The sequence below is a fragment of the Gobio gobio genome (assembly GCF_949357685.1).
Source record: "Gobio gobio genome assembly, chromosome: 1".
Taxonomy (NCBI): domain Eukaryota; kingdom Metazoa; phylum Chordata; class Actinopteri; order Cypriniformes; family Gobionidae; genus Gobio; species Gobio gobio.
In genome coordinates this window covers 26,877,398-26,894,764 of record NC_137097.1, presented here as the reverse complement: position 1 = coordinate 26,894,764, position 17,367 = coordinate 26,877,398, and the positions used below count along the sequence as shown (strand labels likewise).

Here is a 17,367-nt window from a genome sequence, read left to right as displayed (position 1 = left end):
CGAGCATTTTGCTCGCAAATGTCCAATCCTTGGAGAATAAGATGGACGATCTTAGAGCCAGGATAAGTTTTCAACGGGACATGAGAGACTGCAACATCTATTGTCTGTCCGAAACATGGCTCACGCCAGCGGTCCCGGATACAGCCGTGACGCCGTCCGAGAACTTCTCTGTTTTTCGGATGGACAGAACAGCCGAGGCCGGGAAATCTAAAGGCGGTGGAGTGTGTTTCATGATAAACAAGAAATGGTGCGATCCTAGGAACATCTCCATTCTTTCGCGATCCTGCTCGCCTCACTTGGAACATTTAACTCTCATGTGCCGGCCTTTCTACCTGCCGAGGGAGTTTTCCTCGGTCATCACCACTGCCGTTTATATTCCACCACAAGCAGACACGGGGCTGGCTTTATCTGCCCTCCATGATGTGACCAGCGGCTTCATAAACAAACACCCCGACGCTGCTTTCATCGTCGCGGGTGATTTTAACAAAGCTAACCTAAAGAAAGTATTGCCAAACTTTCACCAGCATGTCTCCTGTCCCACACGAGGAGCAAACACACTGGATCATTGCTACTCTCCGTTTAAGAACGCCTACAAAGCTCGTTCACAGCCAGCTTTTGGCAAATCGGACCATGCCGCCATTTTCCTCACACCGGAATATAAACAAAGGCTCGTTCAAGAGCCCCCGGTGAGGAGGGAAGTCAAACGCTGGTCATCCCATTCAGAGATCACGCTACAGGCAGCTCTTGATGACGTCGACTGGGACATGTTCCGCGCGAGTTCTGAAGACGTCAGCGAGTTCACAGAAGTGGCGCTCTGCTTTATTAACACACTGACAGAGCAAGCCACACAAACATTAACTATAACGTCCTTCCCTAATCAGAAACCGTGGGTGGACAGTTCAATTCGCACTGCAGTAAACTCGCGCACCACCGCTTACAATGCCGGTCTCCTAACGGGGGATATGAGGGAGTACAAAGCTTCATGTTACGCTCTCCGGCGCGCCGTTAAAGCCGCAAAACTCCGCTATAAAGACCGAGTGGAATCTCATTTCCAACTCAATGACTCCCGGCGGATGTGGCAGGGACTGAGAACCATCTGTGCTTTTGGAACTAAATCCTCTGCAGAGGTGAGAGCTGATCCGTTACTGGTGAACGAGTTAAACTCTTTCTACGCTCGCTTTGATGGTAATCGCGGCAGCGCGACTCCGGCGAGTGACGCGTCAGAGAGAGTCCCTCAGAGCAGCAACGGTCACGTGATCTCTGTCTCGGAGGACGAGGTTCGGAGGGCACTCAAACGTGTGGATGTCAGGAAAGCTGCTGGGCCGGATGGTATTTCAGGTCGTGTTCTGCGGTCCTGTGCTGATCAGCTCGCAGGGCTCTTTACATCCATATTCAACGAGTCCCTTGCTACATCTGTTGTCCCCACCTCCTTCAAACGATCCTCCATCATCCCTGTACCTAAGATCAGTAAACCCTCTTGCCTAAATGACTATCGTCCAGTGGCTCTCACATCTTTAGTCATGAAGGTCTTTGAGAGACTCATTAAAAACAACATTTGCTCCTCCATTCCTGACACTTTGGACCCTCTTCAGTTTGCCTATCGTCCCAATAGATCGACTGAAGATGCCATTTCTCACGTCCTTCACTCCTGCCTCACTCACATCGACAGCAAAAGTGGGAACTATGTCAGGCTGCTATTTATTGACTATAGCTCAGCCTTTAACACCATAGTTCCCATTAAGCTAACACACAAACTCCTGGATCTAGGCCTGAATTCTTCTCTCTGCCTCTGGATTGAAGATTTCCTCACTGGCAGACCCCAGGCGGTGAGAGTAGGCCAGTTCACCTCCACCTCCATCACCCTGAGTGTTGGAGCTCCACAGGGCTGTGTGCTGAGTCCCCTGCTCTACTCTCTCTACACCCATGACTGTTTGTCCACACACAGCTCCACCTCGATCATCAAGTTTGCTGATGATACTGTTGTCCTGGGTCTCATCTCCAACAACAATGAGACGGCATACTTGGACGAAGTGGAGCAACTGACATCATGGTGCCAGGACAACTGTCTCTCTCTGAATGTTAACAAGACCAAAGAACTGATTGTGGACTTCAGGAAGAGACAGCATCGGTCATACTCCCCTCTCATGATCAGCGGGACACCGGTAGAGAGAGTGAGCAGCTTCAAATACCTGGGTGTGAACATCTCCGAGGATCTGACCTGGACTACACACATCCAGACACAGGTGAAAAAAGCCAGGCAAAGACTGTACCACCTGCGCCAGCTGAGGAAATTCAGGGTTTCACCAGCCATCCTGAAAACTTTCTATCGAGGGGCGATAGAAAGTGTCCTGACTCAGTGCATCACAGCGTGGTACGGGAACAGCACCAGTCACGACTGCAAAGCCCTGCAAAGAGTGGTGCGCTTATCCGAGCGCATCTCAGGCTCAGCTCTCCCGTCTCTGCAGGACATCTTCACCAAACGCTGCAGAGGTAGAGCTACTAAAATCATCAGAGACATTAATCACCCTGCAAACTCTCACTTCACCCTGCTGCCATCTGGTAAGCGCTTCCGTAGCCTGATGGCAAAGACTGAAAGACTCAGGAGGAGTTTCTTCCCCCAGGCCATCAGACTCCTGAACTCAGTCACGTGACTCACTTCACCCCCGCACACGCATAAACATACGGTCTTTCAACATTAACATCCACATACTGCAATTGCACTGCACTTTACTTTACGTCCCTATTGTTACTGCGTAACAACCTGTAATAAACCTTGCACATTATACTTCTTTATATATACATATTATATATTTTATGTTAACCACTTATTTTTAAGTCTACAGTTTATCTCACTTATCATCCACATATTTTTTATATTTTTATTTTTATCTTATTTCCTATTTTTATCTTTTACTTGATTTATTTATAATTCTACTTATGTTAATACTTTTTATTCTAACTTTATTCTATTTCTATTTAATTTCTTGTAACTGTTATTTGCACTGTCCATGGAGCGGACCTGTTTACATTTCACTGCCAGTTGTATATTGTGTATATAACTGTGTATGTGACAAATAAAACTCTTGAATCTTGAATCTTGAATCTATGTCATGTTTATCTTTATATCACCTTGTTTACATATTAAATACAATGGAGTCCTAACAAAGTTAGGCAGATTGTTTTTCTGAATTCAAACCTACCCTTAAGAGACAGTCAAGCTGCATATGGTAACTTAACCTCTGTTTAAAACTGCCTTTGCACTTTGTTTTTGCTATTATTATTATTACATTTTTTTTATAAAGCACAATAATTTTTTTCGTTTACAAACAACAGGCAATACCTGTTAAATATAGTGTGTAAGGCAATTACAGTGTGTACGTGCACTTTTCCAGCAATTGTTCTTTTTAAAATGTGTGTATTATTTGAACACTTTAATACATTTTTATTAAAACATTGTTTATTTAATACTAACCCAATTTGTGAATGTGTCCTCATTAACTATAATTAACCATAAACATTAATCTTTTAAATAAATAAATAAATACTTCAATCACAAATAGTCAATCACATGCTCATAAGACAGTAATGAACTTGAAAATGATGAAAACATAATTCCACTATGTTTTATATTATAACACGTCTCAGTGTTCAACAAAACTTGCTTTTCGTTCTCTTGAAAAATCACATATGCATGCTCAGTCAGTATCAGCTCATCGGTTCTCAAATCGGACATGTCCGAAATAAACAGTTTTCGGTTAGTGTACTGGTGATCCGAAAACCGTTGCAACCAATTCTTGACTCGAGAACGAGAACTGGGACAGACCGGTTCGCGTACGGTCTCGATTCAGTGTACTGGTGATCCGAAAACCGCTGCAACCGGTTGCAAACGATTCTTGACTCAAGAACGAGAACTGTGACAGGCCGTGTAGGCAACGCTCGTTCGTGTACGCTGCACGCATGCTCAGTATCATCAGCTTCTGCTCGCTGACGTGCTCGTCACAATCAGTTCTCTCTTACAGTAGGTTAAGTGTATTGTTGGAGTAACTGAATAACTCCAGGATGTTGGTTTATTTCGAGTCAGAGGGACAGTCAGACACGCCAAAAAGTGATTAACTTTATACACTTGTGGATTAGTGCTTACTAGAGATGCAAACTGTTTAGAACGATTCAGTCCGATTTGGTGAACTGGTTCGACCGGTTCACTAAAAAGAACCGGTTCAAAAGAACGATTCGTTCGCGAATCGGACATCACTAGCCCACAGTGAAGGGATCTCACTCACAGAATGTAAATGTGCGTGGCCGCTTGGCTCGGGCCTTGATAACAGAGCGCTGCGGAGAAAAGTGAGTGTTTCAACTTTTCAATGAATTCCTATCAAAGTTTAGCTTCCATATGCGATCTGAAAACGCGGCAGGCTAGACACGCACCGTGTCTTATACCTCAGCTCTGCTCAGCGCTTCTCTGTTATAAATGAAATCTGACACTGCTGCGTCTGTGCCGTGACTTTCGTTTGGCTCACTCACACGTTCAGACACGTTCAGTTTTTAATTGTAGCGTCTATTCTCTAACTGAACGAAATTATTGTATTAATCAAAACTACGGCGGGGGCGGTGTATGTGAGCAAGTAGCCGTGACTTTGGGAGTGGCCTCGTTGGGCAGCGAAACAAGTGCATTCTGGGAGTTGTTGTCTTTCATCCATATGAGCCAAAAATAATTTTTTTCTCAGTCTAGAAGGCACCAAATTCAAAAATAATTTCACATTTCTACTACATAAATGGCCCAGTTTAAATACAGATTCATCTTCCCAGCGCTGAAGTGCTCCTTTAAAGCGAATGAAGTCTGGTTTCACGTTACTTTCACGCACACCGCTGCATCGCACACACACATAGTCTAGGCCAGAGCCGTTGACTAGAGACACGAGATGAGAGCGCAGCACGGATCATATGCACGAGTCGGCGCAGACAACAAAACATATCGAACCCATTTAAATTTTGCACAGAGTGCTGTATTTCAAAGCGATATGGAGGAGATTATGATGATAAATGGTTAGAGATTAGGAGGAAACTCTGGCTTTACCAAACAGAAAGGCCCTAGTCAAACTGTGATATTAACGAAACGCTATTGGCTGTTTCAAAAAAGGGGAGAAGCTGCTAACAGCTTGAGCCGTTTCAGGGGAAATTACGTCAACACCCCAGGTAGCAAAAATTGTGCGGGCCGAAAGTGGCCCAATTAAGGATAAAACACTCTGCCGTTCCTCGGCATGAATCTAGGTCCGATTGCTCTGCAAGTGCTCAGTTTTAACACGGCCCGGGGGTTCGGTTATAATGCAGCCCGAGTGCTCACACACGCTCAATCAGCTGTAATGTTATACATGAGGTTGACTTGCCTAGTTTGTCACCTGGTTCCGATTCGGCAGGCCAGCACTCTCCCTGACAGAATCCGAAATCGCCCCCTATACCCTCAAATAGGGCACTATTTGAGGGGACAGCAATTTGTAGTGGTGTCCGAAACCATAGTGGACGTTATGAGTGCACTCATTCAATCCCACATTGAAACGCAATAATGAGTGTACAGCTGATGTACACACAACAGCTGTCCGAATTCACTCACTCGTTTTCATTCACTCATCAAGTGAACTGAATTAGATAACGTAGGGATTTAGTAGGGATAACGAAGAGGTTTTAGGGGGCGATTTCAGATTCAGCCCCTGTCATGGAGACTGACGAGGGCAGCCCATAGCACATCTCGATTGAGAACAGAGCTGTCAGATGTGTGTGTGTGTGTGTGTGTGTGTGTGTGTGTGTGTGTGTGTGTGTGTGTGTGTGTGTGTGTGTGTGTGTGTGTGTGTGTGTGTGTGTGTGTGTGTGTGTGTGTGTGTGTGTGTGTGTGTGTCATAGACCTATGGTCATAGACCGTAAAAAAAGGTGTGTGTTTGTGGGCGACTGTGCGCGCAATCTTGATTGAGCGCTGTGGTCCGTTCTTCGTACCTCGCTAACTCAGTTAGCTGGATTTGATTGTTGACGATTTGGTATGATCTTGGATTGTTTGGTTCTTCGACGCTCATCCTGGACTTGCTGTCATAGTAACAGGTCCGTAAGCTTAAACCTACTCATGAGCAGGCTTATTTCATGTAAACAGGATTAGATTGGATCTTGAAGTGATACTTAAAATCTGTCCCAGCCACTGCTACTTTATTACAAGAGTCCATTACTGAACCAGGGGCAATAATAATAATTTTAAATAATAATAATATACAAATTTTAAATTGTATATGTATATGAGAATGTATATAATATTATAATGTTGTGTATAATACTATAGACACAGCCACTTGATTGAGCGATTTTATTTGTGATGGAATAATTACTTTATAATTTTATTGAAGGTTTACACACATGTTGTACAGTTAATCTGAGCCGTGCATTCATTTAAGTGATGATGGATATCATGGGAGTGGCTTGATGCAGCGCAGGAGATGCAGAGAATTTGATCTTGACCCTTAAGAAACTTTAATACTGTCACGTTACAAATCTGCTTCAAATTTAATTAAAAATGTAATTACAACATTGAAATAAAAATGTAAAGGGTGTACAAATACTGTATAAAATCGTGAATATAAATAATTGGTAATCATGTAAAAAAAAAAAAAAAAAAAAACTTTTATCATTGATCTATTATAACTTTTATGTTGGTTTGGTCGTTTAGCTGTTACCTTATAAAGGTCCAGATATTCGTGGGGTTTTTTTTTGTGTAATTTGTCAAGTTTTTTGCCAGGTGGCTTTTTTAATTATATGATGTCCTTACGTTGCTGATCATGGTTTCGAGTATTGATGCATCTGCCCTCTTCAGGGAAAACAAGAACGCACAGTGATCTTAGATCATTTAATCCAGATATTTAAATTCTTTTGAAAAACCAAATTAGCCAGACATCAGTTATCACGATTAAAAGATCTGGGATCTGTCAAATCATCTCAGATGTATTAAGCGAGGTACGTAGAACGGACCCCGGAGACCCTGTCAGATGTATGTGTGTGTGAGCGTGCGCGTGCCGATTTGTTGGTGTGTAATGTGTGTGTGAGAGCGTTTGTGTGCACGTGTGTTTGAGTGTGTTTTAAATGCAATTACAAAGCAATTGATTGGTTTTGTTTAACTCTGAAAAAATTTTCAAGGTGTGTTTTGTGGTAAAAATAGCTATGGGTAGAGCCAGTTGATTGCCGAGTGCAACCATTCTACGTCATCAACAGAATGCAAACAAAATGGCTCCGCCGATTGTCCAAATATATAATGGATTTTTTAAATAACGTGGATCTTTCATGGGTTTTCAACTACATATTTCAGTAAGACACATAATTTATGTTATATTAAGCCATACAAGTCTCAAAACCATGGGATCCCTTTAAAGCAGCAGTTACACGTGTCTATGTAGACCAGACGCAATCTTTTATCCCGTCGAGCCGTGACGCATTTAGTGAACTATATGCTGCTCTTAGGGATGCACCGATCCGATACTCTGTATCGGCATCGGCTCCGATCCGCCATTATTTGCCGGATCGGGTATCGATCAGACAGGACCGATCCAAATCCGATACTGTGCGTATAATATTCAGTGCCCCACAAAATGCACACAAAACATTATAAAGCATCATCAACGCTTCGTGCACTATATTAAGTGTTCTGAAACCATTCCATAGTTTAATGTGAGGTACATATGAATATTTAAGTCATTAAATTCAAGTTCATGTGAATAATTCCCTCCGCTGCGTCTGTCAGCCATTCTCCATTCAACTTTAAACTGTGTGTCGCGTTCGGTTACGACAGTCAACACGATGACACACTCTCCAAGATGATTAAGTATTTCTGTTATTATGCTTGATCTGCAGATAACGCTCTATGGTTTTGCATAACTTGACTTTATCTTGCTGGAGTTTATTGCTGTAAACGTGTTAACATTAGGCTACTTTCTACCGGGTATCTGTTAGATCACAACACTGGACTAGAGACTGTGTTGTTCTTCACACACGGTAACTGAAGTGTTAAACTATTAAAAGAAACGCCTCAATAAAATATTGCATCGATAGATACACTACGCATCGATATATCTTCCCTTTGTGTTTTGAAGTTAAACTTTTCAATGCGGACGGAGCAGTGCGCTGTGACTCTGTTGCTTCAAGCGCATCATCCTGCCAGGGTTGCAAGGTCCCAGAAATATTTCTAGCCCAATAACAGCTCAAAACCCGCCCAAATGGAATGAAAACTAGCCCAATTTTCCAAAGGGCATAAAAATAAACGTTATATATATATACAGTACTATTTTGATTGTTTTTGAAAGAAGTCTCTTCTGCTCACCAAGGCTGCGTTTATTTGATCCAAAATACAGCAAAAACAGAACTATTGTGAAATGTTTTTTTTTTTATTTAAAATAGGCTAACTTTTTTTCTATTTGAATATATTTTGAAATACAATTTATTTCTGTGATTCACATGATCCTTCAGAAATCATTCTAATATGCCGATCTGCTGCTCAAGAAACAGTTCTGATTATTATCAATATTGAAAAGAGTTGTGCACCTTTTTTTCAGGATTATTTAATGAAAAGAAAGTTAAAAAGAACAGCATTTATCTGAAATATAAAGCTTTTGCTACATTATAAATGTCTATACTTGATCAATTCAATGCATCCTTGCTGAATAAATGTATTCATTTCTTTGAATTAATCATAAATTGATCTTTATTAAATTGATCACAGGAATAAATTACATTTTAAAATATACTCAAATAGAAAACAGTTACTTGTTTACACATTATTACATTATTAATATTTCACAATATTACAGCTTTTTTTGTATTTTTAATAACATAAATGCAGCCTTGGTGAGCAGAAGAGACTTCTTTAAAAAATAATTAAAATAGTACAGTTTCCAAACCTTTTGACTGGTATAGCGTATGTGTGTGTGTGTGTGTGTGTGTGTGTGTGTGTGTGTGTGTGTGTGTGTGTGTGTGTGTATATATATATATATATATATATATATATATATATATATATATATATATATATATATATATATATATATATATATATATATATATATATATATATATATATATATAACATAACTATATACAATCTTAGGGCTGTTTTCTTTTAGACATTTGTGCTCTCTTCCCCACCTTTCTGAATAGTTTTTAGCAGTAAAGAGAGAAAGCATTTGAAGGTTTTTCTCATTTTATAATGCTGCTTGTTTATCCACGGACAACCGAACCGATGCTTCTAACTCATGTGATAACGTTCATGCGAACCATAACTCATGTGATGTTACGTCAAATGCACACGTGCAGCAGCGGTTGTTGCCAAGTATTCATTCCCGGGGGATCAATACAAACTAATAAACGGTTCCATTTTCACATTTCTTTGCCTGATTTGCCAAATTTTTGTTGCGGCCGCGGTACATTATAAAAGTAGCCCAAAAAAACCTCCGTAATTTTTCCTGCGACTCCTTTTTTAAAATAGCCCAATTGTGCGGGAAAACCGCGACCCTGGCAACTATGCATCCTGCGCACGGGATGCGCATGCGCGCCGCACTGTATTGGAGCCGTTAGTATTCTAATACTTTTGCGCTATGAAAGATTATTAATAGCTTTTCTTGTTCTGCCCCATCTATAATATGTTGCTACCTCATTACAAAGATGCGTTATACATTTAAAATAAATGTCTTTTAATTTCTTAGTATAGGCCCTATTTCTATAAATATATTTAGGCCTACTTGTTTTTCATGAATGTATTTTACAACATTTTACCAGATTTAGAGCTACACTTATTCACTTTTATGAAAAAGTGTCAAAGTGTCAACCCCGATTTTAAATATCGGACCGGTTCTGAAAAAATGGTATCGGTGCATCCCTAGCTGCTCTTAAAGCAGCAGTTACAGCGTGTCTATGTAGATCAGACGCAATCTTTTATCGCGCCTCGCTGTGACGCGTTTAGTGAACTATATGCTGCTCTTAAAGCAGCAGTTACACCGTGCCTCAGGGCTGCAGTACTCAATAGGTTCATATGACTGTGTTATTTTTAGTGAACTACATGCTGCTATCAGGGCTGCAGTACTCAATAGGTTCATATTACTGTGTTATTTTTAGTGAACTACATGCTGCTATCAGGGCTGCAGTACTCAATAGGTTCATATTACTGTGTTATTTTGCTACACAACTTATTTTACTGTGTCATATAATCAGAGTTACAAATGATTTGCTCTTATCATCCGATCGTGACTGTATCTCTCTATTAGTGTTACTCGATCTTAGCGCTGCATTTGATACTATCGACCACAACATTCTTTTGAATAGACTCGAAAATTATGTAGGTATTAGTGGAATTGCATTATCATGGTTTAAATCATACCTATGCGACCGTTATCAGTTTGTAGTAGTAAATGAAGATATGTCACACCGATCGCAAGTTCAGTATGGAGTACCACAAGGCTCAGTGCTAGGACCGCTACTCTTCACCCTGTACATGCTACCACTGGGAGATATCATTAGGAAGCATGGCGTTAGTTTTCATTGTTATGCTGACGATACTCAGCTCTATATTTCTTCACGCCCTGAAGAAACTTACCAATTCACAAGATTAACGGAATGCATAGCTGATATAAAACATTGGATGACTGGTAATTTCCTGCAACTCAATTCAGAAAAAACTGAATTTTTAATTATTGGACAAAAAAGCTCCACAAGTAGTAACCTAGAATACTGTCTAACACTTGATGGCTGTTCTGTCAAGTCCTCGTCGTCAGTGAGGAACCTGGGTGTGCTCTTTGATACCAATCTTTCGTTTGAAAGCCACGTTTCTAGCATCTGTAAAAATATATCTAAATTACGGCACATGCTCTCAATGCAAAATGCTGAACAGTTAGTTCATGCGTTCATGACCTCAAGGTTAGATTATTGTAATGCTCTACTGGGTGGTTGCCCTGCTCGCTTAATAAATAAACTCCAGCTGGTCCAAAAAGCAGCAGCTCGAGTTCTTACTAGAACCAGGAAGTATGACCATATTAGCCCAGTTCTGTCAACACTGCACTGGCTGCCTATTAAACATCGCATAAATTTTAAAATCTTACTTATTACTTACAAAGCACTAAATGGTTTAGCTCCCCAATACTTGAGCGAGCTCTTAACATATTATACTCCATCACGTCTACTGCGGTCTCAAAATTCTGGCCAGTTGATAATACCGAGAATATCCAAATCAACTGCAGGCGGTCGATCCTTTTCCTATTTAGCTCCAAAACTCTGGAACAGTCTTCCTAACATTGTTCGGGAAGCAGACACACTCTGTCAGTTTAAATCTAGACTAAAAACACATCTCTTTACTGTGGCATACACATAAAACACTTTTTCAATGAAATGATTGTTAGGCTGCATTAACTAGGTCAGCCGGAACCGGGAACACTTCCCATAACACCTGATGTACTCGTTACATCATCAGAAGAATGGCATCTACGCTAATGATAGTCTCTCTGTTTTATCCCGAGGTTTACTGCAGTCAGCCAGATCCGGGCCGTATCCAGTTCAGATGGTGGACCTGCGCCCAGAGAAGACCAACACAGGACCCCAAAGTGTCTGGGAGACCGTGATTGGACTCCCCCTGCAACTGCCTCATCGACACGGCATCTCAATAAACCCGTCTCCGGCGTGTTGACTCAGATTGTTCGAATATTAAAATTAAATAATACTTAAATCGATATGTCATCCTCAATAAACCCGTCTCCAGCGTGTTGCCTCCGATCATTCGAATATTGCACTTTAATAATTATTTAATCAACATCATCCTCAATAAACCCGTCTCCAGCATGTTGCCCCCGGTCCCTCGAATATTCTGATCTATTATGACCTCCGAGCTGTAAAACTGCCAGAATAATAATAACAATACGCTGTTTGTTAATTGGCCAGAGGAGAACTGGCACCCCGACTGAGCCTGGTTTCTCCCAAGGTTTATTTTTCTCCATTAGGTCACCTAATGGGGTTTTGGTTTCCTTGCCACTGCTGCCTCTGGCTTGGCGTGCTCAGTTGGGGACACTGAATTTTTCAACTAAACATCGAAATACATCTAAATAATAAACTAAATTAACCATTTAAACTAAATTACTGATCAAATTATTGATCTAAAGCCCACACTGTCACTGTATGATACTTGAAATTTTTCCAGAATGGCTATACAGCTGAATAAAATTATGCTGCATTATTTTCCTGTTTAACACTGTAAAGCTGCTTTGAAACAATCTACATTGTTAAAAGCGCTATATAAATAAAGATGACTTGACTTATTTTTAGTGAACTATATGCTGCTCTCAGGGCTGCAGTACTCAATAGGTTCATATTACTGTGTTATTTTTAGTGAACTATATGCTGCTCTCAGGGCTGCAGTACTCAATAGGTTCATATTACTGTGTTATTTTTAGTGAACTATATGCTGCTATCAGGGCTGCAGTACTCAATAGGTTCATATTACTGTGTTATTTTTAGTGAACTATATGCTGCTCTCAGGGCTGCAGTACTCAATAGGTTCATATTACTGCGTTATTTTTAGTGAACTACAGGTGCTGGTCATATAATTAGAATATCATCAAAAAGTTGATTTATTTCACTAATTCCATTCAAAAAGTGAAACTTGTATATTATATTCATTCATTACACACAGACTGATATATTTCAAATGTTTATTTATTTTATTTTGATGATTATAACTGACAACTAAGGAAAATCCCAAATTCAGTATCTCAGAAAATTAGATTATTGTAAAAAGGTTCAATATTGAAGACACCTGGTGCCACACTCTAATCAGCTAATTAACTCAAACCACCTGCAAAGGCCTTTAAATGGTCTCTCAGTCTAGTTCTGTAGGCTAGTCCTTAGAGAGAGTTAGTGTTTTTAAATTTTTAGGTATTTATTTTGATGCAAAACCTACATGGGTGGATCATATAAACAAAGTTATTGAAAAATGTCAGAAGGTATTAAACATTATGAGATGTGTAAGTGGAGTGTCATTGGGAGCACATTTTTCATCGTTAAAAACTATTTATGTGGCAATGATTAGATCTGTGTTTGATTATGGCAGTGTGGTATATTGTTTGGCTTCAAAATCCCTGTTGGAAAAACTGGAGAAAATACAAGCCCAAGCTATGAGACTATGTTGTGGAGCCATTCCTTCTTTACAAGTCCTGACAGAAGAGATTCCTTTGGAAATGAGAAGGAAACAATTAATGATCAATTATTGGGCTAACCTCAAAGGACATAAAGAGGGTCATCCTACAAAAATGGTTTTAAAGAATTGTTGGGAACAAAATAAGTTGTGTAGGAAAAGTTTTGGATGGTGTAGTAAAGTGTATGTAGAAGAGATGGAAGTAAATAAGTTTAAGATGAGTCCTACAGTGGTGATTCCTGAAAATGAACCATGGAGTTATTCAACTCCCCATGTAGATTTACATTTGTTGGAAATTAAAAAAACAGAAAGAGAAGTAGACATGTCTTCAGCATTCTCTGTACATCTTAGAACAAAATATCCCCAATACTTACACATATTTACAGATGGCTCAAAAGATCCAGAGCACGAGATAACTGGAGCAGCTTTTTTAGTTCCAGAATGGGCAATGAGTTGTACATCCGATCATTTGGCAGTATATACTGTTGAAATGATAGCAATACTTTTGTCCTTGCAGTGGGTAGAAGATTATAAACCTGGAAAAGTTTTAATTTGTTCTGATTCACTCTCAGTTTTAAAGAGTTTAAGGTCTTTTAAATCCAGTCATCAAGATATTCTTTATAGTATTTTACAGATATATTCAAGATTGGTTCAGAATGATAATTTAATCAGTTTTATTTGGGTTCCATCACAAGTAGGTATAAAGGGAAATGAGAATGTAGATACGTTAGCAAAACAAGCTTTGAAGAGAGAAGAAATAGAATTACAAATTCCTCTAAGCAAGTCTGAAATTAAGGTTTTAATATGGAAAAAGGTTATTGCAGAATGGCAAATAAAGTGGGACAACAACGGAAAGGGAAGATTTCTCTATAATATAATATAATTAACAAAGTAAGTCAAAAAATAAGACATATTGGTAATACAAGGAAAGAAGAGGTTGTATATAATAGAATATTGCTGGGACATTCCAATCTAAATAGTACAGTCAGAATATTAGGGAAACATCCAAATGGTTTATGTGAAGAATGCAAAGTAGAAAAAACAGTAATTCATGCAATTCTTGAATGTAAGCGCTATGAGGAAGAAAGAAGTGGTATGATAGTTGAAATCAAGAAGAATGGAATTCAGGAGGTACATTTTAAATCTGTATTATAATAAGTAAACAAGTAAAATGAATAGTAAAGTTTTCTTAGAATTCCTTAAAAGGACGGGTTTAATAAGTAGAATATAATGCTCTGTTCCACACTCCGGAGCAGAAGGTGGCAGTAATGCACCTAATTAAGCTGGTTGCCAGCCGCCATTCAAAAACCAAAAAGAAGATGAAGAAGTTCTGTAGGCTACACAATCATGAGGAAGTGTATATGCTGCTCTCAGGGCTGCAGTACTCAATAGGTTCATATTACTGTGTTATTTTTAGTGAACTATATGCTGCTCTCAGGGCTGCAGTACTCCAATAAGGTAATTTTTTCATTAGTGTAATTGTTCTGTACAAAGTATCCAGGACATGTATGTATGTATGTATGTATGTATGTATGTATGATTTCATACCTAGACTTAAAAAAAACTAATAAAAAAAAACAAAAAACTATTATTTTATTTTTACTTTTCCAGGTTAAATGGAGAATATTTGGCTTGAAAGTAAGGGATACCAGAATTCAGGTTCTTTGTTTCTTTCTGCTGAGCTGTCTTCTAACATAATTAATGTATTTAGTCAGACCGGAGTTCTCGCGTGAGAGTGGAATTGTTATTAAAAATAACAATATATAAACTGCAGAATATATATGCTATTAAATATATAAACTGCAGAAAGTTTATGATCCAAATTGTCTGTGTGCTGATGTGCAGCGAAATGGAGAAAAACAAAACAGATTATGGCGGAGGAAATGGTTGGGTGTTCTGCACAGAGAGTAAATAAAAAATTTAGCAATGTGCTGCTGTTGCGGCTGGTCAAGCAAATGTGTGCTTTATTTCTGTTTGATACATTTTCTGAATTGTAAATATATCTATTAAAATACTAATATTCTTGTCTATAACTCCTCCCTAAACTTCCCACTGCCCTGTATCTTGGTCTCTCATTGGCTGTCAGTCATCGCCGTTGTATTTTTGTGTCAGAACACATTTCACACTGCAGGATTTTAAATGGCCGATAAGTGCAATTATTGAGCATGACGAATATCTCACGTGCGTTGGCGACTCGTCTGCGATTCTCTCTGATCGCGTCTTTGATAATTCACTCTGCATGATTGTCACTTGTGTGCACGAGCATCAGTTTGCCTATGATTTTGCATTTGTCAGCGATTACGCAAAAGGGTGAGTAATTAATAACTGAATTTTCATTTTTGGGTGAACTAACCCTAAACTATGCAATATTAGAAGGATTATTTTATAATGTAGTCACAAGGGTCATTAAATCCAAAATTAGCTACCTGTGCAAAAAAGACACTTTGCATCCTCTTGTTTCCCAGGTAGACACTTTTTATGGATCTTTACTTAACAGGTTGAAAATTTTTCCTTGAAAGATAATTTGCATGAGGTTAGATCAAGGTTATCCAATTCCTGAGGAACATTTATATATTGCATTTATTTTTTACTCCCCAACAAATTAGACAATTTGATCTGGTGTACTAGATCAAAAGACCACTGGAGAAACTGTTTTAGCTTAGAATCTAATTTTAGTTTTTTACATCCGATCATTTGGCAGTATATACTGTTGAAATGATAGCAATACTTTTGTCCTTGCAGTGGGTAGAAGATTATAAACCTGGAAAAGTTTTAATTTGTTCTGATTCACTCTCAGTTTTAAAGAGTTTAAGGTCTTTTAAATCCAGTCATCAAGATATTCTTTATAGTATTTTACAGATATATTCAAGATTGGTTCAGAATGATAATTTAATCAGTTTTATTTGGGTTCCATCACAAGTAGGTATAAAGGGAAATGAGAATGTAGATACGTTAGCAAAACAAGCTTTGAAGAGAGAAGAAATAGAATTACAAATTCCTCTAAGCAAGTCTGAAATTAAGGTTTTAATATGGAAAAAGGTTATTGCAGAATGGCAAATAAAGTGGGACAACAACGGAAAGGGAAGATTTCTCTATAATATAATATAATTAACAAAGTAAGTCAAAAAATAAGACATATTGGTAATACAAGGAAAGAAGAGGTTGTATATAATAGAATATTGCTGGGACATTCCAATCTAAATAGTACAGTCAGAATATTAGGGAAACATCCAAATGGTTTATGTGAAGAATGCAAAGTAGAAAAAACAGTAATTCATGCAATTCTTGAATGTAAGCGCTATGAGGAAGAAAGAAGTGGTATGATAGTTGAAATCAAGAAGAATGGAATTCAGGAGGTACATTTTAAATCTGTATTATAATAAGTAAACAAGTAAAATGAATAGTAAAGTTTTCTTAGAATTCCTTAAAAGGACGGGTTTAATAAGTAGAATATAATGCTCTGTTCCACACTCCGGAGCAGAAGGTGGCAGTAATGCACCTAATTAAGCTGGTTGCCAGCCGCCATTCAAAAACCAAAAAGAAGATGAAGAAGTTCTGTAGGCTACACAATCATGAGGAAGTGTATATGCTGCTCTCAGGGCTGCAGTACTCAATAGGTTCATATTACTGTGTTATTTTTAGTGAACTATATGCTGCTCTCAGGGCTGCAGTACTCCAATAAGGTAATTTTTTCATTAGTGTAATTGTTCTGTACAAAGTATCCAGGACATGTATGTATGTATGTATGTATGTATGTATGTATGATTTCATACCTAGACTTAAAAAAAACTAATAAAAAAAAACAAAAAACTATTATTTTATTTTTACTTTTCCAGGTTAAATGGAGAATATTTGGCTTGAAAGTAAGGGATACCAGAATTCAGGTTCTTTGTTTCTTTCTGCTGAGCTGTCTTCTAACATAATTAATGTATTTAGACATAGTATTAAATGACCAGAGAACAGACTATCTATTAGTGAATTTTAATAATAGTTTTTCAGCCTCTAAAATTGTAAAATGCCATATAGGGTTAGTTTGCCCTAAAAATTCATTTCTGTCATTAGTTCCAAACCCGTAAGACCTTCGTTCCTCCTCAAATTTTCAAAGTCGTCGGATCACTGCTCCTTTCACACTTCATGACTATCTGGGCCAGCATTCAGTCACTGCTGTGTTCACA

General features: G+C 38.7%; 1 long non-coding RNA gene across 1 annotated transcript in view; it reads left to right on the top strand.

Annotated features, from left to right (window-relative positions):
- LOC307137588 overlaps positions 1 to 16,698 on the top strand; it is a 31,469-nt gene extending 14,771 nt beyond the window's left edge. The window contains exon 3 of the long non-coding RNA XR_013817937.1: positions 11,526 to 16,698. This is a non-coding gene — a long non-coding RNA (uncharacterized lncRNA). The remainder of the gene's footprint in view (positions 1 to 11,525) is intronic.
- The last annotated feature ends 669 nt before the right edge of the window (positions 16,699 to 17,367 follow it).